Source organism: Lissotriton helveticus, chromosome 6, assembly GCF_964261635.1.
Source record: "Lissotriton helveticus chromosome 6, aLisHel1.1, whole genome shotgun sequence".
NCBI lineage: Eukaryota > Metazoa > Chordata > Amphibia > Caudata > Salamandridae > Lissotriton > Lissotriton helveticus.
Genome location: NC_136067.1, coordinates 893,982,787 through 894,008,502, shown reverse-complemented (window position 1 = coordinate 894,008,502; position 25,716 = coordinate 893,982,787). Strand labels below are relative to the sequence as shown.

Below are 25,716 nucleotides of genomic sequence, written 5' to 3'. Positions count from 1 at the left end.
ACCTGTGTGCGAATGGTTCCAGCTAGAGATATGCCACGGCCAGCCCACCTGCGCTCACCATTTGTAGAGCTGCATCCTGCGTCTCTGCAGCATCACTGCAATACGCACCCACATCAGGGAGGCCAAAATTCTGGCAGGGCCAGTTCAGCCTTTTATCTTTCAATGCCAGTAAAATACGAGCCATTGCGAGTTTAGACAAAAAACTCCAGTTATCCAAACACCATCCTTCGATTTAGAAATGGGGGATATTCTAAGGCCATTGTTATTAATAATAGTGCACACCTTTTTGTTAGGTCTGGTCAAGAGAGAGTTTTTGGTCTTTTGCCAGTCCCATGTATCTAATACATTCATAAATGATAAATATACTTATGTTCACAGACAGGAAGACTCTGAGTCAGCCCTCTCCAACTGCATTCACATCCACTGTAGCATATGATGGAGCGAGATTCAGAAATGTTTTTCATTTCAACTCGTGAAGTCACACTTCCATAAATAAAAAATAATAAGGCTAACAATTGTACTGTATGTGTATTAATTCAACCTAATTTTAAGTTCCATCTACACAAGAACACGCTGGAAACTAACATGTGTGCTCATAATCGTGCATTATGTTGCATTTCCTTGTTTGTGAAAATAATAAATTAATCGTGTCTATTGTCATGTCAAAAATTAACTGCAGCTGTTTAGAATAAATGGCATGTGCTTATTTTGCTTCCCTGTCTAAGTGGTGTCACTCTATTCTCTATAGGTGCATAAAGAACTCTCCTGGAGAAAATGAAGAATGGTAGATATAAAATGCTGCTTTATTTGTGAATTATAGCTAGGTAACTTAGACTAATGGGTTAATCATTAGCAATGGAGGGTGGCAACAGAACAAATTATATTACTCGCATTAATTATTCTTTTGTGTTTGTTTATATGATAGTTAATGAAAAAGGCTTTGGGCCTAGTGAATTTTCGTGCTTGCAAAAATCTGCTTGGAGCCAGAATGAGTCCATGTTGGCAGTGTTTTCCTCCTGTCCTGAAGTAAATTTGTCGTGCTGAGCTGACAGTCTCTTGGTCGAGTAAGGCCAAGGTCAGGAACCGGCAAAAAGGCTTGTAACAACCACGTATCCGAGGAAGCCAAAAACTTTCCTTGTAGCAATTGTTGCGAACTGGAGGAAGCTGCGTTGTTCGAAAACTAGAGACAATGGTCTCTAAGAACGTGACGGAACTGTGATTCTAAAATGTGGTGACACGTCGCCTGTCACTTTTGGACCAATGGGACTCCGATTTCAGCAGAGAAAAATACATTTCTTTAGATTAGCTTAGCGTAGAAAGGTATAAAAACTCTTGCCCCGTGGAAGAGTTTCGCTTCTCTTTGCGGACCTTTGATGAGGGTGTCGTGCGGACGAACTTTTCTTGGAATACGTAAGAACCCTCAAAACTTTTATTCCTTAATTCTTAATTATAGGTAGCATTAGTTAGGGACTTAGGTTTTGAAAAATGCCAAACTGATAATTTTCATTTGCAATAATATTTTTGTTTCATAATAAAACTGTCATAACCATTTGCAATGATTCAAATAAAAATGCTTTAATACAATTTCTAATACATTTTCCAAATGAGTAGCTAATAAAAATCTTACTTTGGAAAACAAGCTGGTCTTGTTATTTCATGGGTTTTGGTTACTTATAGCTAGATCTTATCGCCACAGTGGCTTAATTAGCTTGTAGTGTTGTAAAGTGTGATGAATTCATTTACCATGGTTGTATATAAATGTATATAATTTTGTGAATAGGTTAATTAGGTCACATGATTCAGTTGGTTATAATATGTCATGTTAGATTTATGGGCCTTAGGAGTGTTTATTGATTGATGGTGTATATAGTGGAGTTGGGTAGCGTAGCTTATGACATATTTCCTATAGCCCGCTGGATCAATTTCCTGGTAGCAGAGCATGTTTGCTATGGTAACCGACATGTTACATGGTAGTTGCATAGGATCAATGATTAACATATGTTGAGTTTGTTCATTTGCGTTATGTGTAGTCGAAAGGTTTTTTCCTGCAGTGTGAAAAATCCTAGTTGTACCGGTACAGAGTAGTGTGGCCAGGGTGAAGTCACAAGCCACACAGTGCATTTGATCTGTTTCAGAATAGTGGTATCGTCGTGTATCACAAGTGTTGTCGTCGTGCAGCACGTGTTCGGGATATAGGTGTGTCAGATAGAATGTATGCATAGTGAGGATTGTTTATGAAATCGAAGCTTTGAGTATAGGGACAATGCGCCCGTTCTAAAACTCTCTGTGGGAAAGTAACAGAATTAATTCGAGCTTGAGTGAAGGGTAAGGTAACGTCGCTTATTTTACTGACGATTCATGTTATCAGTGGTCGGTTAGAGTCCCGCCAGGATTTCATGTGTGTGTATGGTTAGGGATACTTTCCGTTTGAAAGTGCGTAAATGGTTCTGTAATTCCGTTCGAATCAAACTTTGAATTGCTACTTTATGTGCATTCAGAGGGAAGCACGTTCGTTATTACGTGTGTGAAGGGTAGAGTAAAAGTTTACTTTATCGGCAAATGTATATTCTGTGAGAATAGCGTTGTCTATTCCACGCAAAGAATTTCTCATGTGTCTGTAAAAACTATCGCCTTAATTAGAGAAACAGACAAATGGTTTGTTCTTTTTGTTGTTGATTAATCGAATTTCATTGAGAAAAGCGTCTTTAAAATGGCGCTGTGAAAAGTTTTTGTGAAGGAGGGGTGAGCACTGAGAGTGATTCGCAAGAAACCGCAGCGGCTGTGTACGTCACACGGTCCGCGCAGGGATTGGGTACTATACGTCACAAGCTGTACTCTGATTGGCTCACGTGATTTTGTCGAGCTGAACGCTGATTGGCTTTAGTGGGAAGCTCTGTTTTTACTGGTCGAGCAAGGTGGTGACGTAGCTCAAACCTGATTGGCTTGTTGGTGTGTTTCGCGCACGGATTGGCTGGTGTTGCGGAACAACCAGGAAACATTTACGATCATTTCTGATTAAGCGGATTTGATTTAAAAATGACTTATTATTATAAACATGTTGAGAAAAAGACTTCGATACTTCAAAAATTTTACATTTTTATTTCACCCGACAAGAAAATTCAAACGCGAGGTGGTAAATTACTTCATAAATACAAGACACCTGCAGCGTACATGGAAGGTGAATATGGTTACCATACTGTTCTGTGGTTTGATGTTTGGAAACATTACACAAAGGACGACGGTGTATTGGCTTGGCCGGATGATGGTTCATTTATTGTAAAGGTTTTGAGAAATTTGAGAGAAAAAATGTCAGCTCTAGTACCACGGCCTAGCCCAACACAATTTGAAGCTTTAGTTGAATGGGAGGATGAGATGTTTCAACTTCAGAAAGAAGCAAATGGGATAAAAAGACCTCCAAAAACACCGAGTTACAGACGAGAAACGCATGAAGATAGAATGCGTATGTGGAGACAGGGAGATATGTGCGATGGTCTCTATTTAATTAGGGAAATGGTTTTAGGGTCTCCAGGTGAAAAGAGAACTGAAAAGAAAAATAATGTTGTTGTAGAAAATGAATCATTGGATCAAGTCTTAGAAGAAATTTATACGACAAATAATAAAAATGCCCCTTTGAGACAGCCTCGTTCATGGTCCACTCCAACGGTTTCTGCCGGAACCACTCCTACTGCACCCCCAATAAATGATTCTCCAAAATTGTACCCAAATAATTCTGAATCTTTTGGAACTCCAGAACAGTTTGAGACAAGAACGAATTCTAGTGCTTTTATTGAAAATAGAAGTTTTCCAATGGAAAGGGAAGCCCCTAGAAACTTAATGAGAACTGACAGAAATGAAGAAGTTGCAAATACTTCAGAATACTTACGATCAAAAGAAGAATTAATTAGACAGATAACCAAAAGTATGGAAGCAGTGACAGTTCCAGTAACGATTGGTCCTGTTCAGCCTGTTTTTGATCAAAAGGAAATTAAACAGCCAGGTTTAATGATTCCATTAAATACAGAAATTCAAAAGGTAGCTGAAAAATTTTATTCAGAATTATCTGAAATTAATTGTGAGAAATCAAGAATGCCTGACTTGACTTTTAATCAAGGTTCTTTTAACCAGACACCAATGGGTGCAGAGTCAGATGCTGAGACTCCTGAGAAAAGAGAATCGAATCCAAAACTTGATGTTGCGAAATTAAAAGCAGACTTGGAAGAATTAATAATTGGCACAATTGGTCCTGACAGTTTAAAATTTTATCGAGATGATGATCTCCTGTTCATCAGTAAAAGCATTCAATGGAAAACAAAGAATAAATACGATCAGTTGGAAGAACTGGCAGCAGAATTGGAAATTGATTTGAGCAAACAGAAAAACCTGGGAAAGCACTACAGATTAGACTTTACAGAGAAGGACATTGGGAACTTCAATACAGGAGGGAGAACTACACACATAAAAGAATTGATTGTTTACATCAAAAAATTGGGAGACTTGAGTAAATGGAGAGCGAAATGGACCAAAAAGAAGGAAGATGAGAGGTTGGATAGTATGGATAATCTGTCTAAACAGTTTCCTATGAGAGAAATTGCAGGTGGAGGGTATGTACATGTTCCCTGGACAAGACAGGACATTCTGCTCTTTACTAATGATTTTCCTCGGCTGAGAGAAAAGCCCGTGGAATGGTACCGACAGGTAGACAGGTTTATTAAAGTTTCAAAAGTTCTGTGGATTGATCTGGATGGCTTTTTCGACATTGTCGTCCCATCAGATCTCTGGACAGAATGCAAAATTGCTGTGAGTTGGCCAAAAGCTGAACCAGATCGAGTTAAAGAGACAGGTGCTCCAGCACCTGAGGTCATGGAATATTATGAAAAAGTGATTTACTGGTTAAAACAAAAAATTGCCCCAAAGGAGGTTGACTGGGTTAAAATAGACAGGACAAATCAGGAACCGAAAGAATCAGTTCATTCATTCTATGAAAGATTGTTGTTGGTTTTCAAACAATACAGTGGCTATGAAAAATTAGATGAAAAAGACATGAGCCACTTTATTTACAGATTCGTTTATGGTCTTAGACCAGAAATTGGAGAAATGATCAGGAATAACATTGTCGGATGGCAATCAAATTCAGTTGATGATATTTTGAGGAAGGCAAAATACTGCAGTGATGAGTTGGAGGCTAAACAGAAAAAGTTAAAGGAAAAAGCGATGTGGGCACAGGTGAAAGTGGCTGAGCAACAGATTGCAAGCCTTGACAATAAAAATGGAAATTTTGTACAAAACCAAAATCAAGGTCAGGGAAAGTTTAAAAATAGTTTCAATAATTCTAACAAACAAAAATGTAATCCGAAAATTGAAGAATTAAAACAAAAGATGCCTTGTTTTAATTGCGGCGAAATTGGTAATTGGAGGAATGAGTGTAAAAATCCACCCAGGAATTTAAAAAATGCATCATTAAACCCACAGATGCATAATGATGTTGATCTGCAGCAACAGCTACAGCTACAACATCAGTTAAATGATCTGAGTCTTCAGCCACAGCTACAACAGCAGTTGACCCAGCAGCAGAATCAGATTCCACTGCCTCCTTTCCCTAGCTGTGGGGGAGGTCAAAAATACAATCCAGATATTGGATTCAGCGGATGTGATCAGGTAATAAGAAATCAAAGACAAAATTTGCAAAGTGCATCAGGACAATTTTTGTTAACAGGAAACCAAGGAAGCGATTCTGATGACTGCTTCTGACGGTGCCCGAGAGAGGGGGAAGAGTGTGTGATTGGAGCCACTCTTGAGGTTGACCAGTCTGGTCCATTTGTAAATGGAAAGGTGAACGATGTAGAAATCATTTTTCTTGTGGACACTGGTGCTACCCGTTCTACTGTTAGATCAGTGGAAATTGAAAACCTACCTTTCTCTGGGCATACCATCCAAGTAGTCAGAGTTAGCAATCAAAAAATGAGGACTGACCTTACTGAGCCTGTGAATGTAGAAATAGGCAATTTCAAAGACAAACACAGATTTGTAGTTTGTAATAGCATTCCAGTGAATTTACTTGGGAGAGATATATTGTGTAAAATGAATTGCAGAATATATTGCTCACCTGATGGAATTGAATTACAAACCATGGAGGAAGATGGGTTGTGCAGATTGACTATGCTAATGATTGAGGCAGAAGAAGAAAAATTGTTTCCCACCTTTGATAAGGAAAATTTACCAGAGGAATTGAAAAAGACAGTTAAATCTGAGATTTGGGATTTGACTGGAAACGAGATGGGTCTGATGAAACATGTCGATCCAGTCAAAATCACAGTGAAGCAGGGAATAGATTTTCCAAACATTCCTCAATACAAAATGAAGGCAGAAACGATTGACGGTGTTATTCCTGTGATTGAAAAATTCATCAAGCAAGGTGTCTTAAAAGAAATTGTGAGCAGTCCTTGTAACTCACCGATCATGGGGATCAAAAAGCCAAATGGAACATATAGGATTGTTCAGGATTTGAGAAATATTAACCAAATTGTTGTTCCTTGTTGCCCAGTTGTTCCAAACCCTGCTGTCATTCTTTACCAGATTCCGCATGATGCAGAATGGTATACTGTCATTGATCTTTGCAATGCGTTCTTTACTGTTCCATTGCATCCAGTGAGTCAGGAAATCTTTGCTTTCCGGTTCCAGAGTAGGACCCTCGCATGGTGCAGAATCCCTCAAGGGTATACAGAGAGTCCTTCTATCTTTAATGAGTTGTTGAAAAGATCTTTGGAGGATTTGAATCTACCTGGCAGATCGACATTAGTGCAGTACATTGACGATCTGTTAATTAGAGCAAAAACATTGGGATAATTGTGTGACAGACACGATTACACTTTTGAATCATTTGGCAGACGAGGGACATAAAGTGTCTCCTGCAAAGCTGCAGTTTTATAAACAAAAAGTAAAATACCTTGATCATAGAATTGCAAAAGGAATGAGACAGGTGACAATCGAGAGAATAAAAATGATTCAGGGAATGCAACCTCCAAAAACACAAAGACAGGTGAGGATGTTCCTGGGAACGGTTGGCTATTGTCGTCAATGGATTAGTGGATTTTCGGTAATTGCGAAGCCACTGCAGAGACTGACAAAGTCAGACGTGAAAGATCCAATTGTTCTTACTGACATTGAGTTGGAAGCTTTTGAGAAACTAAAAAGAAGCTTATGTGAAGCTCCAGCTCTGGGCATGCCAGATTACGAAAATGGTTTTGAGCTGTATTGCAGTAAAAGGGAAGGATGTGCTTTGTCTGTGTTAATTCAGAGACATGGTAACATGAGAAAGCCTATTGCTTACTTCTCAGCAGTTCTTGACCCAGTTGCGAAGGCCTTACCAGGTTGCTTAAAAGCAGTTGCAGCAACAAGTGTTAGCCTGGAACAGAGTGAGGGAATAATAATGGGATTTCCAGTAAAAGTCTATGTTCCTCACTTAGTTGAAATTCTCCTTACACGGAGTAAAACGCAGCACCTGACAAACAGCAGATTGACAAAATATGAAAAAATTATTCTGGGATCAGATAATGTGTCAATCGCAAGGTGTGTGAATTTAAATCCTTCCCCACTGTTGCCTGATACTGAGAATATTGATGAAAATGACGTGGAGCATGAGTGCTTGGATGTCGTGGAATACTGTACCAAGCCAAGGCAGGACATTAAAGATGTACCATTGCCTGAATCAGATCACGTCTTCTTTGTGGATGGTTCTTGTTTAAGATCAGAGGGAGGTGTTTTGAGAGCAGCATACTCGGTCTGCACAGTAGCAGATGTTGAAGAAGCTTCATGTCTTGAAGGAATTCGTTCAGCACAAGTAGCTGAATTAATTGCTTTAATTCGTGCTTGTGAAATAGCAAAAGATTTGAGAGTTACCATAATTACAGATAGCCAGTATGGGTACGGAGTTGTGCATGATTATGGACAACTCTGGTCTCAGAGAGGCTATATGACGTCAGCAGGTTCACCAATCAAAAATGCAGAATTTATCAGGAGATTAATTGATGGCATACAGTTGCCAAAAGAAATTGCTGTTGTAAAATGTGCAGCACATCAAAAAGGTGAGGATTTTATCACCAAAGGCAATGCTTACGCAGATGAAATTGCTAAGTTTTGCGCAAGAAATGATTATGCACTTAATCGGGGGAAAAACAAAGAATATGGTTCAAGTTCATTGATGCTAACATCTGTTGTTGAGACATGGGAGGAAATTAGGGACTTGCAAAATGAAGCTGATGATGAAGAAAAAGACACATGGTTGAAAGCAGAATGTAGGCCATGAGATGAGGATGGAGTTTGGACTTACAAAGATGGCAGAGTAGTTTTACCAAATTGCATGATTGCTGACATGGCCATAATGTATCATGGTCCTGGTCATATTGGAAGAGATTCTATGATTAGGCTTTTCAAAGAGACCTGGTTCAATACCAAGTTTAGAATGATTGCAGAGTCTCTTTGCCAAAGGTGTTTGACTTGCCAACAAATGAACCCAAACAGGAAATCAGTTGTGGGAACAGGAGTCATAGGTCGGGAGGGTGGTCCTTTTACCAGATTACAGATGGATTTCATTGAGATGCCCATACATAACTTCTTCCAGAACCGCTTCCAAAGAGTCAAAATAAAATCCTTTGCATCCGACCCTCTACCTGTGACCAGAGGGGTCCCCCAAGGATCCGTTCTTTCCCCTCAACTTTTCAACATATACATGATACCCCTCACCATCATACTGAAGAAAGCCAACATCCCCTTCCACCTATACGCGGACGACACACAGATCTACATAGAAACCACCTCCCCCAACGTCATTCTAAGACTCAATAACACCCTAAAAGAAATCCAAAAATGGCTAGGGGTGAATCACCTCAAACTAAACCAAGGAAAAACAGAGATCCTCCTCATCTCCAACAAAGACGACAACCCGCAAATCACTGAATGGGTGAAAACCATTGACGCTCTCAAAGGAAATCTCACCCTGACCAACTCAGTAAAATCACTTGGAATCACACTTGATCGCAAACTTACTATGACAAACCACATCAAGAACTCAGCAAAAAGCGCCTTCCTCAATCTGAAGCTCCTCAACAAAATCAAGCCATACATCCCGCAGAGGGATCTCCAACAAGCCCCCCAAGCACTGGTCCTGTCCAGACTGGACTATGGAATCGCAACCCTAACCGGCACAGCTCTCTCACACCTGGCACCACTAAAAACAACCCTCAATGCAGCAGCCAGAATGATCTCAGGCGCAAGGAAATTCGACCACATATCCCCCGCACTCGAAGATCTAAAATGGCTCCCAGTGGAAATGCGAGCAAACTTCAAAACAGCCTGTCTCACACACAAAGCCCTGCACACAGGGAAACCGTAATATCTAGCCTCCAAACTCAAGAAGGCGGGCCAATCCAGAAATCTCAGAAGCTCAAACTCCCTATTACTCATCCCCCTGAAAACCCGGAAACAAAAAACCGCCAGCCGCTCTTTCGCCGGCAACGCACCAAAAATTTGGAACTGCATCCCAGTGGACATCAGAACTACCCCTTCCTTTCCCGAATTCAAGAGTTGTCTAAAAACCCTCTACCTCAACCGTGCATTTCCGAACTCTACCTCAATAGCCCACCATGGAACTATGACTACCTCAAAAACACGACCTCAAAACCGCCCCTTAGGCGGCAAACAACTTTGTTAAGAACCGAACTTGGATGTATCTTGTTTATTGTGTGCTGTACTGCTCCGCACTTATTTCACCTAGACCGACTGTAAAGCGCTCCGATACCCCTGGGTCTGGCCAGCGCTATAGAAAACTCCAAAAATAAAATAAAATAAATACAACTGTTTAAAATATGTTTTGGTGATTGTATGTTTGTTTTCAAGATGGGTAGAGGCTTTTCCCACACGTCATTGTGATTCAATTACAGTGGCAAAGTTGCTTCTGCGAGAAATAATACCAAGGTACGGTTTCCCAGTCACTATTGAGAGTGATGGAGGGGGACATTTTGATAACAAACTGATGAAATTAATCTGTGAAGCATTACACATTGAGCAGAAAATACATTGTGCATACAGACCAGAGGCATCTGGAGTAGTTGAGCAGATTAATGGAACTATCAAAAATAGAATTGGAAAAATGTGTCTTGATACAGGCGTAAAGTGGACAGATGCTCTTCCACTTGTTCAGATGACTTTAAGAAGTACACCAGATAAAAAGACAGGTTTGAGTCCCCACGAAATCCTTATGGGCAGAGTCATGAGACAAGCTTTTGTACCAGTAGGAAAACTGTTAAGCATTAATGACAGTGCGATTTTGGAATATTGTAAACGGATGTCTGACGTAGTGACTTCTGTGTCTAATCAGGTGGGAACTGAAGTACAATCAAAAGACAAAGTACAGACACATGATCTGAGACCTGGAGATTGGGTGAAAACAAAAGTTCACCGAAGAAGGAACTGCTTGGTCCCGAGGTGGCAGAAACCGAGGCAGGTGATCCTTGTAACAACAAATGCAGTGAAGTGTAGAGGATTGAAAAGGTGGATACATCCAAGTCACACTATTCCAATACCTACACCTGAAAACTCTGATGAAGAATGTGATACGACAGATGATTCAGATTCTGAAGAGGAAGTAGAAAGAAGTCCAGATACTGAAGATCGACAGAGAGGTCGACATCTGGAAAAACCATCTGTGAATGGAGATTTGATTGGAAAAGACTTGAAGATTATTGAAATAGATTCTGAAGATGAAGATAATCTGCTAGACAAAGAATCAGCAGAAGAAGCAGACAAGGAAACAGGTGAAGTAAAAGAACCTGATCAAGATACAAGAAAAGAAAAAGAAACAACAGAAGAGTCTGATCAAGTTCAGAAGCAAGACCAGAGTATCGAAAAGCAGAAAACAAGCTCTGAAAGCAGGAACAAGAAGTCCGGAACTGGGAAGTTAAAGGTGATTGAAGAAGAGGAGGAGGACGAATTGCCGAGTACCACTGATGGGAGAAAGAGTGCTGTTCCTAACGGAGTAAGACTGCCGATTAGAGAAAACCCTGAGTCAAGAATCGAAATTTCTGACATTGACTCTGGAGAGAGTGATGAAGAGCGTCAGAAGGAAAGAGTGAAGAAAAGATCGTGGAAAACAGAATCTAATGTGACTGAGCCAAAAAGAAAAATCTTGAGAAAAGGAGAGACCTGGCCAACTGAAAACGGAGGGTTGAGGGTCAGGTTAGTGAAAAGATCGAAGGAGCAGGTGAATGAGATAACGAGTCAGGAGGATCCTGAAAGGAAAGTAGAAAAAGGAAAGAAAATAGAAGTGATTTCTAGAAAGACAAAAAGAGTTTTGAGACCGAATCAAAAATACAAGTCTCCTGAGTGGGCTTATATAATAATCCCACCTGTAATTGAGATAAACAGTAGCAGTCAGGAAGAAATTGAGGACAATAGTGACAACGATTGAAGTACTAACCTGTTAGAATTTAGGATTAAGTTTAGGTTTCTGTTTTTGGCGTAAGGCTGAAGAAATTGTGTTAGGTGACAAAAGGTCGAAGAAATTGTATTTAGTTGGAGAATAACTTTTGACGCAAGGTCGAGTGTTTTAAAAAAAAAATTAATTAAAAGGGGGGTGTGAGGTTTTAGAAAATTTTGAAAATTTTTGTTTTCTCTTTTTGTAAATAAGGATAAAAAAATGCCTTTCGTTTTGACACGTGGTACTTCAAAATGTTCCATTTTCAAGAAATGCTGTAAGATGACTGATATGTATGCTCATATTAATTCTGCTCTGGTTAGTTTTAGCTGTCATCTTTCCTTTCGGGATCGATAAGGAGAGGTACAAGGTCAATATGACAAGCAAAGCTTCAGTTAGTCAAGACAAACATAGTGCAACACACAAAGCTAACAAGGTTATTGATCACAGACCAGATGTTCATCAGGACAGGTCTGTTGGTGATTTTTCTAGCAATACATTTTCAAGGCTTTTAGGAGAGTACGTTAAGGTCATGGGTGTCAAAGATTGCTATATCTGCGTGAAGTTGCCTGCTTCTGTTTCTGAGGGAGTGACATACAATATGCTTCCTCTTACTTATGGCATAACCTGCAGTGTGATAGCTAGCTTATTTTACCAAACTGGTCGTTTGGAGTATTATTATTCCAACTATGACGAGATTTTTGCTAACCTGAAAATAGAGAATGCTTTAAATAAACATAAAAAAGCTAAACAGATGAGGGAATTCTTTTTAGTCACTAATGAACTCACTTATGAGTACGCTTATAGAAATAACCTAACTTGCAAATTGTGAGCTGAGGAAAAGACTTTCCTTAATCTTGTTGAGGAGAGAAGGGCGATTTATAAAAGAAATGAGAAGGTCAAACAGACCAAATCGAAGTTTTGGCAGAAGGAGGATGCTAAGCTTAATGGCAAATCTTTTGACAATGTTGCAATTCACATAGACAAACCAATTAGTGGCAAGCTTTGCATTAGAAGAGACAATACTCGTTTTGATAATTATTTTGTAGGAGCTAGCAATTGTGAGGATACTTACCAAATCATGGGGGGTTGGGGATTCAAAGGTGGCAAAGATGCAATTTTTCATGGGATCTATTTTGTCTGTGGAGATAAAGCTTATTATAATCTCCCGGACCATTGGTACGGGACATGTTTTGTTGGTCTTGTTTTTCCGAAGATTTTTCATGTTGACAGAAATGCAGAAGGTTCTTTTGAAATCAGTAGCCATGCAAACAGGTATAGGAGAGAAAGTTTCTCAGAAATTTTGGGAGACATCTTTGAGGCAGTGATACCCTTAGTAGGTATAACCCTGAATGCAGGAAGAATCAGAAAATTATCCACAATTGTAGACAGATTGTCCACTGATACAGCGGGTGGTTTCCAGTTAGTGGATGTGGAGGTCATTGCGGTCAGATCGATGGTGATGCAAAATCGACTTGCTTTAGACATACTCCTAGCAAAAGAAGGAGGAGTCTGTGGCATTTTACATGTACAGCATTGCTGTACCTACATTCCAGATGAGAGTAAGAATATCGAAATGTACATTAGAAACATCACAGAGATGCATTCAGAAATAGTCCCCTTAGAAGAGGATGATTTTTCAGAACGTCTTTCAAAAAGATTCCAAGCTATTAAAACCTGGTTTCAAGAAATTGGTGGTTCAGTTCTTGGCAAGATTCTAACACCTTTGTTTGTGATAATTTTTGTGATAGTTTTGACAAAGATCAGTTGCATGTTACACAAGAGAAAGAAGCACATGAGGGAAAAGAAAAGAATTTACAAAATCAAAAAGGAACAAGAGAGAGAAATCGAGCTTGAGGAGTTACGTAGAGCTCAATATGACAGTTGCAAGGATTTTGCTGAAACAAGTCTTTAGAAAATACTAACAGAGTGAAATTGAACCATTTTCGTTTGAGATAAAATTTACCAAATTTTTGGGTGTGGTGTGGTGATTGGTTAATCACCAGATGAGGGAGTTGATGGAGCGAGATTCAGAAATGTTTTTCATTTCAACTCGTGAAGTCACACTTCCATAAATAAAAAATAATAAGGCTAACAATTGTACTGTATGTGTATTAATTCAACCTAATTTTAAGTTGCATCTACACAAGAACACGCGGGAAACTAACATGTGTGCTCATAATCGTGCATTATGTTGCATTTCCTTGTTTGTGAAAATAAAAAATTAATCGTGTCTATTGTCATGTCAAAAATTTACTGCAGCTGTTTAGAATAAATGGCATGTGCTTATTTTGCTTCCCTGTCTATGTGGTGTCATTCTATTCTCTATAGGTGCATAAAGAACTCTGCTGGATAAAATGAAGAATGGTAGATATAAAATGCTGCTTTATTTGTGCATTATAGCTAGGTAACTTAGACTAATGGGTTAATCATTAGCAATGGAGGGTGGCAACAGAACAAATTATATTACTCGCATTAATTATTCTTTTGTGTTTCTTTATATGATAGTTAATGAAAAAGGCTTTGGGCCTAGTGAATTTCCGTGCTTGCAAAAATCTGCTTGGAGCCAGAATGAGTCTATGTTGGCAGCGTTTTCCTCCTGTCCTGAAGTAAATTTGTCGTGCTGAGCTGACAGTCTCTTGGTCGAGTAAGGCCAAGGTTAGGAACCGGCAAAAAGGCTTGTAACAACCACGTATCCGAGGAAGCCAAAAACTTTCCTTGTAGCAATTGTTGCGAACTGGAGGAAGCTGCGTTGTTCGAAAACTAGAGACAATGGTCTCTAAGAACGTGACGGAACTGTGATTCTAAAATGTGGTGACACGTCGCCTGTCACTTTTGGACCAATGGGACTCCGATTTCAGCAGAGAAAAATAAATTTCTTTAGATTAGCTTAGCGTAGAAAGGTATAAAAAGAACCCTCAAAACTTTTATTCCTTAATTCTTAATTATAGGTAGCATTAGTTAGGGACTTAGGTTTTGAAAAATGCCAAACTGATAATTTTCATTTGCAATAATATTTTTGTTTCATAATAAAACTGTCATAATCATTTGCAATGATTCAAATAAAAATGCTTTAATAAAATTTCTAATACATTTTCCAAATGAGTAGCTAATAAAAATCTTACTTTGGAAAACAAGCTGGTCTTGTTATTTCATGGGTTTTGGTTACTTATAGCTAGATCTTATCGCCACAGTGGCTTAATTAGCTTGTAGGGTTGTAAAGTGTGATGAATTCATTTACCATGGTTGTATATAAATGTATATCATTTTGTGAATAGGTTAATTAGGTCACATGATTCAGTTGGTTATAATATGTCATGTTAGATTTATGGGCCTTAGGAGTGTTTATTGATTGATGGTGTATATAGTGGAGTTGGGTAGCGTAGCTTGTGACATATCTCCTGTAGCCCGCTGGATCACATACAGCTCGGGGCACTCAGTAGTCCCATTTCAGACACAGACTCTCTTGCATTCTAAGTAGCAACGTATTCCTCTTAAAGAGAAGTGCACTTGAGGGTGAATACTTTACTTTGTCAATGCTTTTTCTTTCTTTCATCCTTGTGCTTTTAAACGATGTATTCCAGTTACAGTAATTCAAAGCCAATAATATAACTTCTCTCCTTCAGTAAGATGAGCATAAAAAGTAAAAAAGATTTCTATACTTGTTTAAAAAAATGTTTGCAAACATACGGCTATCAGGATTAGCCGGCAAAAATGTTACTTTTAATTGTGTGCCATATGCTTGCAGTACAATTTTAAATCTAACTTAACCATACAACCATGGTGACAAAGCCTATTGGGTTTTACAATGCTTGTTAGTTACATATATCACTCTAAACGTGATTTGACCAAAGGGAAGAGGAATATTGCAAGAGGGCTAAGAAAGTAGTCAAGAATAAAGCAGGAAACGACTGCATTAAAATTCAGAGTGTATGGTGATAATAAGGGTTTATCTTTATGGTCGGGCCTGTTTGAACGCTGCGCGGGCCTGTCTCTCCCGCCTGCCGGGCCTGGCGCGTCGCCCGCCGGTTCGGGAGATGGATCAGTCACCACCTGGTAGGGCCTTCCTTATAATTAACCTGCGCTGACAGGCCGGGTACGACGGCCGGGCAGGCGGTTGGGCACGAGGCGGGGGCACGCGGCGTGGGCGCGAGCCAGGAGTTGCCCTTCTTTGTGCAGTGACGGACCGTCACTGGAAGAACACCTTGACCACAGGCTGCCCGCGATTAACGGCCTTCATTTATCAAGTGCAGCGTAAATCACTTTTACCAGCGAAATCTAATAAATGTTCCACGACTCTGATTAACCCAGATGGTGGAGACATTTGTCCTTTTTAACATAAAACTTAATGCTTTTTTTTAACTGTTTAATACAATTTCAGCAGCGCCACACACTGTCTCTATATCCTGCAACAAAACTCGACCACCCTGAGACCAAGCTTTCTCATCATGAGAACACATAGATAACAATACAAACCCCACAGCTTAATTTGGGCCGGTGTATCTCTGACGTCATAGATCTCAGGTCTTGTATAACATTTTCCCTGTAGTCCCCTAGTGTGGTCTCTGCCTCCCACATCGCTGACATGAATCAATATCATGGAGGCCGTATTTCAGTTTTAAACATTTTAAGCAAATAACACTGCTTTGCAGTGAAAGATAAATAGATACATTAATTAATATGTAAGACAAGGTGTAGTATCTTATTGCAGTGCCGCCTCCTGACACTTTTAACAGCTGTGGTAAGGTAGGTGGATAAATGAATATGTAATGAGAAGGTGCAGCGCCTTATATTCCTGTGCTGCCTCTTGTAAATGTAAATGTACAGGAATTTATATAGCGCAAAATCACCGAGCGGTTTCTAAGCGCTTGCTTAGGGAACCCGTCCTGGTATTCCCCTGTGAGATAACCCCGGCAGGGTATCCGCAAGGTGAAAGCCAGGCATCCCGCCGCGAGGGGCCGTTGTGGAGATTAAGCAAGCTATTGCCCAGAGTCGCAGAGTGTGAACCCGTGAATCGAGTAGGCACCGGAGTGAGAATTGTCGAGTCTATGGACATTTTAGGACTCAAGACCCCGCTGAGCCGGGAATTGAACCCTGGTCCCGGGCTGACCTCTGCTTCCAGGTCTGCCTCCTCTAACCAGTAAGCCACACTTCTCCACTTACACATACATCAGCTGTGGTGGCGGGGCCCATGGGGGGCTGAGACAAATAGAGCAGGGTCATGGGCCCCGTCGGGCCCCCTCTAGAGACGCGACTGGAAGGGAGGAGGGCTTGGGAGCAGTGCCAGTCATTTAACTTCCTGTGTCCACCTTCAAGACATCATTGCTGCATGAAAAGTTAACTGCCGCACCCCATGAAACCTAAATAAAACAGCTTTAGCAACAACACGGCATAAGAAGAGAAAACGGAACAATCACGGCAGAATAAATCACATGGAATGGATGCCCCATCTCACAAGGGCCGATACAGCCGTTATTATGGCAGGATTAATGCCTTTGATAAGGCAGTAGGAAGACAGTTCAAAGGATGTATGCAATATGCATTACAATTGAAAAGAAAAGGAGTCACTGTAAACTTGAGAACAAACGGGTATTATTCACCATTTAGAAAGCTAGGCAGGTCTTTTTGCAAAATCATACAGTTAAACAGCACTGTATACAATAAATGGGGTGACAACCCGGTGGCACTTGGTGCAAGTGGTATATACATGAATATGTACAGTGAGTAGTGACGGTAGTGCAAGTGCAGGGGTGAAAACAGCGTGGTCGGCGCAAAGTGACAGTGAAAAATACACAGAGTAATGGCTCCAGGGATTTAAGTAAAAATCACTTAAAACAAGATTCAATTCCAGGAGTACAAAACAGGTAAAGCGCCATAAAATTAGGCTGTATTGTCGACGGCGTTTCGATCCTCATCACTCGGGATCATCATCAGGACGGGGTTGTCGGGGGAAGACAGTGCTGTGGGGTAAGAGAGGACAAGTCAGGGAAGAAACTAAGGACTGACGGGCGCGCGAGTGGCTAGCAGTATGTAAGCTGCTGACTGGGACAAGGCTCGGGTAGCAGAGGGGCAACAAGGGCCACTGTTGGAGATACCAGGCTTCTAAGTGGGTAAGGAGCAGTGCGGCACGCGGCCGGGGACAGGACCTAGGAAAGGCGCTAGTGGAGACGCTACAATTAAAGGGATAATGGGAGACGCTGCAGGTGCAGGGATTGTGAGCAAACTGTCAGGGGTCTCTGGTGGGTAGCAGACGGCTAGCGTTAAATAGCGGGTTGGCGCTGCGAAGGGAGATTGGAAACTGAGCGCGGGCGCTGAACCCGCAAAACTGTCTGGGTTGGCGCTGCGAAGGGAGAGAAGAAAATAAGCGCGGGCGCTGGAAAAGGCAAAACTGTCTGGGGTCTCTGATAAGAGGCAGAGGGCTGGCAGTAAACCCGGGCCTGGCGCTTCAGCGGAGGTCTGTTCGCCGGCTGCTTATATGTAAATGTATATATTTCCTGTTAATTGTGAATTGCTAATGGCATATGGTCCGCCTCACAGGACCGAGTCACCATGATGCATCTCCTTGCATCTTATTTACCACCGCCCTGCTCCATCTTAGACACTGGCAATCTGCCCTGACTCGGCTTCCTTGGTTGCCATATCAACCAGCCTCTGTTAGGAAAACGCGCGCGTCTTTTCCTTTCCTTTCCTAGTGACCAGAGTTGCCGCGGTAACCAGCAGCCACTCCCCCTACCCCTCAGTGCGCGCGCAGTGACCCGCCTCCCGCCCCGCACCCCGCCCACCGCTTCCTTCAACAGCGCTGCTTTGTCCGCGCTCCGCTCCCGCATTCATTGCCTGAAGCTACACCCTGGAATTACCCACCCGGCATACCTCTGATTGATTCAGGTAAGACACCTTGTACACCCACCAGCCACCCCCTTGGCTACTTCATTCCCAGAGTTCCTTGAAGGCTAATGACCCCCTTCTTCTTCTTTTTTCCCCCTCCCAGACGCTGATTTTCACCGTCTACTCAAGACACCTCTGCTTTCAGGTAAATCCAAAGCCACCTCGGCTCGACTTACCTTTCCTCTATTTACCGCCCTCTTTAATATTAAACTCCTTTCTGTGCAGCTCCGGACCTTAATTTCCAGCCCCTCCGACTGCACGACTTTTGACAGCAGCGGATTTGTAAGTTTACCGTTCATCTACGCTTGAGCCATGCTTTAAGCTACTGCTTCCTTGCCCCCCGCATAGCTCCCGCTGCTACCCTCCAGACCTCCGCTGAAGCGCCAGGCCCGGGTTTACTGCCAGCCCTCTGCCTCTTATCAGAGACCCCAGACAGTTTTGCCTTTTCCAGCGCCCGCGCTTATTTTCTTCTCTCCCTTCGCAGCGCCAACCCAGACAGTTTTGCGGGTTCAGCGCCCGCGCTCAGTTTCCAATCTCCCTTCGCAGCGCCAACCCGCTATTTAACGCTAGCCGTCTGCTACCCACCAGAGACCCCTGACAGTTTGCTCACAATCCCTGCACCTGCAGCGTCTCCCATTATCCCTTTAATTGTAGCGTCTCCACTAGCGCCTTTCCTAGGTCCTGTCCCCGGCCGCGTGCCGCACTGCTCCTTACCCACTTAGAAGCCTGGTATCTCCAACAGTGGCCCTTGTTGCCCCTCTGCTACCCGAGCCTTGTCCCAGTCAGCAGCTTACATACTGCTAGCCACTCGCGCGCCCGTCAGTCCTTAGTTTCTTCCCTGACTTGTCCTCTCTTACCCCACAGCACTGTCTTCCCCCGACAACCCCGTCCTGATGATGATCCCGAGTGATGAGGATCGAAACGCCGTCGACAATACAGCCTAATTTTATGGCGCTTTACCTGTTTTGTACTCCTGGAATTGAATCTTGTTTTAAGTGATTTTTACTTAAATCCCTGGAGCCATTACTCTGTGTATTTTTCACTGTCACTTTGCGCCGACCACGCTGTTTTCACCCCTGCACTTGCACTACCGTCACTACTCACTGTACATATTCATGTATATACCACTTGCACCAAGTGCCACCGGGTTGTCACCCCATTTATTGTATACAGTGCTGTTTAACTGTATGATTTTGCAAAAAGACCTGCCTAGCTTTCTAAATGGTGAATAATACCCGTTTGTTCTCAAGTTTACAGTGACTCCTTTTCTTTTCAATTGTAATGCATATTGCATACATCCTTTGAACTGTCTTCCTATTGATACCTGTTGGGAATTGTTTACACTTACAGTCTACACCCATCCCAACTTGGTTTATGGGTTCCCTCCTGTTTATCCTATACATTTGATAAGGCAGGGCAGACTCGACAAGAAAGAATAATAAAGCGATGACATCACTCACTTACGAAATCGAAAGCAGCCGAGCTGAGAGTGAGGGCGGGGGCTGCCCACGCATGCACGCTCTGAGCCCAGGCGCCAAAGCGGAGTGCGGCATCTGAAGTCCCGGGTCCCAGGAGGGGGCCCTGGTGAAGACCAGCGCTGCGGGGGGAGATCGAGGATCGAGACTGACCCACTGGCAGAGACACGGAACACGCTAAAAGAGTCCGGTGAGTGTGGGGGGGATGTGTGCGCGTGTGTGTGCGTCTGTCTGTGTGTGTGTTGTGTGTGCCTGCGTGTGTGCCTGCCTGTGCCTGCGTGTGTGCCTGCCTGCGTGTGCATGTGTTGTGAACAACCGGCCGGGATCCGAGCGCGTGTTCACGCGCGCGACCTGATCCGATTCCGGCCGGCTGCGTGCGCGTGACAGTCTGTTGTCTCCTCTGCCTAGTCCTTGAAAGCGAAAAGGACTGAAATGATTACAAAAGACTCGCTTTGCGACAGCAGGGGCTTTCGCCTCTGCAATCGCAGGCGCGAGACCTAAAAAGGGGAACAGATAGGACCCGTCCTGCTACAGGCCAATTTCTTTGATTGATTCGTCTGTAAAAATATTGGGCCGTGTGGTCCTACGTAAATTAACAGATTGGCTGTTTGAAAGAGGGGTCCTGTCTAACGCACAATACGGTTTTAGAGCCAAAAGGAGTACCCTTGACCAATGTCTTAACCTCCAACTTCTAATTAGCAAGTACACTATAGCTAAGGAGGGGTCACTTTATATGGGGTTTATGGACCTCTCTTCAACATTTGACCTAGTAAATAGGTCAAAGCTGTGGCTCATATTATTAAACATGGGTATTGACCCACCATTAGTGCACTTTCTAGCGGACCTGCACTCTGGTCTTTTGGTCGCAATTAGAGTAAATACTGAGGGGCGATGCACAAGTCATTTTAGGTCAGAGAGGGGGGTCACACAGGGGTGTATTTTGGCCCACTTCCTGTTTACATTATACATTAACGCCCTGGAGCCTGCTTTGGAGGACGTTTCACATGATGTACCGCGTATTGGCGAACTGGTTTTTCCGGCTCTCCTCTACGCGGATGATGCCGTCCTCCTGACCCGCACAGGGGTGGGTCTGCAAAAACTGTTAGACGCTTTTGGTAGTTTTATGGAGGAATTAGATTTGAAAATTAACACAAAAAACTCCCAAGTTATGATCACAGGGAAGGCACGTAGGGATACAAAGGTTAAAACCTTCTACTGCTGTGGGGAAGTAGTTCGTAGGGTACCCTCATTCCCATATCTGGGAGTTCTTTTTGACGAAAGCGGTAACTGGGGCCCTGAAAAAAACAGCCGCAGTATGGCTTTTGCTAGAACCGTGTCTGCACTTATGGGTTTCTCAAAAAAGCTGGGGGCTAGGCCGATAGAAGCCCTTATTAAGGTTTATAAAGCTAAATGTCTAGCGGTAGCCACATATAGTTCTCAGATATGGGGCTATTCGCCCCAAGTCAAAATCCAGGTTATTGAGAATAAATTCCTAAGATCAGTACTGACTGTTCCTCAGTCTACCCCAACCTTCTCTATTCACACCGAGCTGGGGCTAGGATACGTAACTGACCAAATTAAAATAGCCCCGTTAATAAATTGGTTAAAAACCTGGTTAAACCAAGAAATTACTCTGAACCACATCATACTGCTAGACTGTTTGAAGCTGGATAAGTCTAATAAAATTCCTTGGTTGGCTTATATAAAATCGGGTTTTCACAAGTTGGGACGTCCTGAACTTTTTTCGTCTCCAGACTCCATAGTGAGGAAGGACATTGGACTGACCAAAAATGCTATGATGAACTTACTCTCTCTAGAGCGGGAGGAGGTAGAGTTGATGAAACCAACAGTCAGAACTAATTATGCTCTAATTAGCTCCCTAGGCCCTGAACCTTACCTCACCATAGTGAATCGCCCCTTTCATCGGCACCTTCTAACAAGATTTCGTTTTAATTTGATTCATTTTTCCTTAGGTTGTTTTAAAAATTGGTGCCCCCCAGAACGGGCAGATCCTTGTCAATGTGACGATTTCTCGACCCAGGACACCTTACACTTTATTATGTTCTATGAACACTATCGAGAAATTAGAAAGACATTTTTGTTCCCAATTTTAAGGGAGGTGGGTTTCATACAGGTTAGGCCAGTCCTTCTGCACCTACAACAATTAAACACCCACGAATAATATTCCATGTTGCTAGTTTTCTAGTTGCTGCTACTCAGATAAGGAACAAGATTGTCAAGGTCACACCTATCCCTGCCGATATTTTCTGAATTAGATTGTCGGTCTTTTTACTCCATGATTTTATTATAGGACAAAAGTTCCTGCAACTTTTTATTACATTTTTAAGATATATTTATATTGTATAAAATTTACACTGACATAATGAACTTATTTACCTATGATGTTTTTGTGTGTAATTAATTGTTTGTATTGTACTATGTCTTTTTATGATATTAATTTATCGAATAAAGTATTTGACTGACTGACTGAACTAACCTGTGTTGGAACCCATGTTTTCAACTGACTCGGAAACATTTCCGACCGACCGATTACAATAGAAGTTACTGTTCGAACTTTCCGACTCGGTTGCGACCGGCATTTGGATACCCGAGTCAGTCGGAGCTGATTCATACAGTTATACGAACTGTGTTTCTGACCGACTGTTAGACTTGGCATCTTTTGGCATGTTTCTCCCGAGTTTTGGCTTTCTGCCCTCCCGGTTTCGACTCTGTTTTTGCTGGTATAACGTTTCTGTGCGCTTTTCGCACTGCTAATCAGTGGTAAAGCAGTGGTGCTCCTGTGGTAAATTGTGTTATGATTGGATGTGTGACTTACTTGTCAGTCCCCAGTAAAGGGCACTGCAGGTGCCAGGGCTTGTGAGTCAATCGCTACTCCATGGCTAGGAAGCAGGGTGGCTCCCAATAGTCTAGGTAGGTCAGGAAAGGGCTAAACCTGGGTTGCGACAGGAGGAAGAGGGAGGAGATTTCCTTGCACCTCAAAGGGCCTGGTCTGCCTCTTACAAAGCTGTCTCCATCTCCTGCCAGGAATTCAAGCCAGAGAAGGCCCAACTGGTTCTGGCCGGACACCGACACCCTCTGCCTGGAAGATCAAAGGATTTGTGTGTACAAATACTGGGTCCCAGACCCCTGAACTTTAGAACTCATCTGGATCAAGAAGACTGCACAGAAGAAGAGCCGGAGAAGCTGCTAAAAAGAACTACCGCTTTGATGCGTGCTTTGCTGGGCTGACCTGCAGTGGCTGCTTCTGTCTTGGGCAGTGAAAGGCCTGGACTGGACTTTCTGAAAAAGAATTGGTGAGACTCTCCAAGGGCTTGAGGTAGAGCTTGCCCCCTGTTCACGAATTCTCAGGAACAGCAAAGACTTAAGGTTCTTCGACCCGCAGCACTGGGGACTGTGTTTTGTGCTGCAACCTGAAGGATGCCACTCGACGACATCTACGATGACTCTGCCGAACCCGTGTCCTGAAGGTACCGCCGAGGGCACCGCTGCAATGCTGCATGTTGACCCTGGTCTCACCGATGACGCCTGCTGATGGCATCACAAAGCCACTGCTCGCACCGCGACCGGTAGGCATGGCACACCACACTGCCTTGCTTCACGCCGAAGCTTTGCCACCGCAGAGGGCACTGCCGCCATGCTGCACTGTGACCCTGGTCTCACCGACGATGCCTGCTGATGCCATCACTAAGCCGTTGCTTACACCGCGACCTGTGGGTCCGCACTCTGCACTACCTCGCTACAAGACGATGGCGTCGCCTGCCTTACGCCGCCACTTCCCACCAAAATCGATGCCGCTGCTTGCACCATGATTCGGGGGCACCACTGGTAAGTTACACGATGCACCGCCCTCATCCCACACTGCAGCCTTGCCCACGGACACCGGTGTCCTCGACTATAGTTTGTCCGCCAATGACAGCGCTTCAGCAACGACAACGCCGCTGCTTGCACCGTGACCTGCTAGCACCTTGACGAGTACTGCCTCCATCTCGCACAGCGACCCTGGTCTCACCGACGATCCCATCTGACATCACCACCAAGCCGGTGCTCGCACCACGATCTGGGGGCACCACACGCCGCACCGCTGCCCTTCATACCGCAGCACCCGACGCCTGTTGGCACCAGCGCTCCGAATCCCATCCGCAAGGAGCTCGACCGGCAAAGCTAATGACTTCATGGGCCCCATCGCCCTGCATCTCTGAAAGGTACTGTTTGTGGGTCTTCTCGACACCGTAATTGGCCTGGGACACAGCAGTCAGCCAGAACTGTTTTTGGATTTGTGCCGGACGGGGCAATCCAGAGAAGGAACTTTTTTTAAGCAACGCATTTTTGGAACTGTGTACTTTTAAGTATAGTAGTGTGGATTTTTATTGTTTTTGGTCGTCTTAATTATATAAAAATATTGGATATTTTTCTAAACTGGTGTGGTGTCCTTTTGTAGTTCGTCCACTGTGTTACTGTTGGTTATGTACAAATGCTTTACACACTGCCTCTAAGAAAAGCCTGGCTGCTCGTGCCAAGCTACAAGGGGGTGAGCAGGGGTTATTTTAGAAGTGTGACTCCCTCAACCTGACTAGAGTGGTGGTTTTGGCCTGGCTTTGGCCAAAAATCCCATTTCTAACACTGACGTATTACAATGTCGGATTTGGACAGCTTTTCCGAATCGGTCGGTCTTTCATGGAGCGGCTGCTGGAAACTGACTTTGGGGGCCCATAGCAGGCCCCCCTTCATCATGAGGCCTCCGATTGCGGCCCGTGGGGGTACCCATGGAAACCCTCTTTACAACCATGCATAGTGTGGCAGTCACCATGGGGTGTCTGCCACAGGGTGCAAGGTTTTCTGCAACCACCCCTTTTTTCAGTGGGAGCCTATGTTGTTGGTCGGAACACAGGCTCCCATTGAAGTCAATGGGAGTCCAACCGAATGGTGTTCGGAAACATCGTAATCGGTCGATTTGACTCACTGAACCTGAGTTGGTTGCAAACGATTCTGACAAGCAGTCGTCGCATTGCTTTTATACTGACATCGTAATTAGGTCCTAAGTCTTAATGTCTTTCATCACTTAAGCCAATTATGTCTAATTGCTTTGTGAAGCATATTTCTTTACTTACAATTCCTCCCATTTAAACACATGTATTTTTCTTGTATACATATTGTACCATGTATACAGGCCACTGGGAGCAAGATGCCTGGTGTTTGTAAAGGTGCCACTTGGAATTGGGAGAAAATTTAAATGATGAGTTTTATGGAATCCATATAAACAAAGTTAACTCTTTAGTTTAATTTTCTCGACACGGTGCCAAATTTATAAGTGAAAAATACAGCCAATATTTTAAGTGAGAGGAATTTAGAGTGCAAAAAAATTCTGTATTTTTTGCACAACATTTTTTTGTACTTGACTTTTTTTCTATTAAAAAAATGGATGTATGTTTCTGTTATACATGTGACAGTGTCACATTGCAAAACGATATGTCTGGTGCCAGAGGTACATCGACACAGTCTCTCAGTCACCCGTACACGTATATCCCATTCATACGCACACATGTTCTTACATTACTAAAGACCACACTCTCACTGACACACCCATGGCAGCCCTGTCATAGTGCCCCTAATCAACGTATTTTGTTCAAACCATAGTATCTGGCTCAAGGTCAATTAAGCAGGGTGTGGAGGTGTGTGGGAACAATCTGCGAGTTGCTTAGCCTTCAGCAGCTCACAATGATTTTCACTGATTAGAAGAAGCTCTAACTACAGAAAAGGTTGGAGAACCCTTGGCTAAAGTTTGGGCTGACCACGTCAAACTTCCACCTTAAAAACTGAACATGAAAAATAAGAGCCAAGTCATTAGCAGACCTAGCATGTGTGACTAGC

The 25,716-nt window shown here is 42.9% G+C and overlaps 1 protein-coding gene across 1 annotated transcript in view; it reads right to left on the bottom strand.

The window, feature by feature from the left end:
- The window catches only part of LOC144762544 (amine sulfotransferase-like), a 698,038-nt gene that overhangs the window by 327,574 nt on the left and 344,748 nt on the right, over window positions 1-25,716 (bottom strand). The window lies entirely within an intron of this gene.